This window comes from Arachis hypogaea, chromosome 20 (genome assembly GCF_003086295.3).
Source record: "Arachis hypogaea cultivar Tifrunner chromosome 20, arahy.Tifrunner.gnm2.J5K5, whole genome shotgun sequence".
NCBI lineage: Eukaryota > Viridiplantae > Streptophyta > Magnoliopsida > Fabales > Fabaceae > Arachis > Arachis hypogaea.
Window position 1 is genome coordinate 76,611,170 of NC_092055.1, and position 972 is coordinate 76,612,141.

The window sequence follows — 972 nt, forward strand, 5'->3', positions numbered from 1 at the left end:
AGCCGAAAATAATAATAATATAAGGAAGATGCTTGGTGACTTTACTGCACCTAATTCCAATTTACATGGAAGAAGCATCTCCATTCCTGCCATTGGAGCAAACAACTTTGAGCTGAAACCTCAATTAGTTTCTCTAATGCAGCAGAACTGCAAGTTTCATGGACTTCCATCTGAAGATCCTTTTCAGTTCTTAACTGAATTCTTGCAGATATGTGATACTGTTAAGACTAATGGAATAGATCCTGAAGTCTACAGGCTCATGCTTTTCCCTTTTGCTGTAAGAGACAGAGCTAGATTATGGTTGGATTCTCAACCCAAAGACAGCCTGAACTCTTGGGATAAGCTGGTCACGGCTTTCTTAGCCAAGTACTTTCCTCCTCAAAAGCTGAGCAAGCTTAGAGCTGATGTTCAAACCTTCAGACAGAAAGAAGGTGAATCCCTCTATGAAGCTTGGGAAAGATACAAACAGTTGACCAAAAAGTGTCCTTCTGACATGCTTTCAGAATGGACCATCCTGGATATATTCTATGATGGTTTATCTGAGCTATCAAAGATGTCACTGGACACTTCTGCAGGTGGATCCATTCACCTAAAAAAAACGCCTGCAGAAGCTCAAGAACTCATTGACATGGTTGCTAATAACCAGTTCATGTACACTTCTGAAAGGAATCCTGTGAGTAATGGGACGCCTATGAAGAAGGGAGTTCTTGAAGTTGATACTCTGAATGCCATATTGGCTCAGAACAAAATATTGACTCAGCAAGTCAATATGATTTCTCAGAGTCTGCATGGAATGCAAGCTGCATCCAACAGTACTCAAGAGGCATCTTCTGAAGAAGAAGCCTATGATCCTGAGCACCCTGCAATAGCAGAGGTAAATTACTTAGGTGAACCTTATGGAAACACCTATAACTCAACATGGAGAAATCATCCAAATTTCTCATGGAAGGATCAAAAGCCCCAACAAGGCTT

General features: G+C 40.9%; 1 non-coding gene across 1 annotated transcript; it reads right to left on the bottom strand.

Moving 5' to 3' along the window:
• Positions 1-391: 391 nt before the first annotated feature.
• Positions 392-499, bottom strand: LOC112787389 (small nucleolar RNA R71). The gene has a single exon (XR_003194805.1). It is a non-coding gene; the product is annotated as a small nucleolar RNA R71 (small nucleolar RNA).
• Between the last annotated feature and the right edge of the window lie 473 nt (positions 500-972).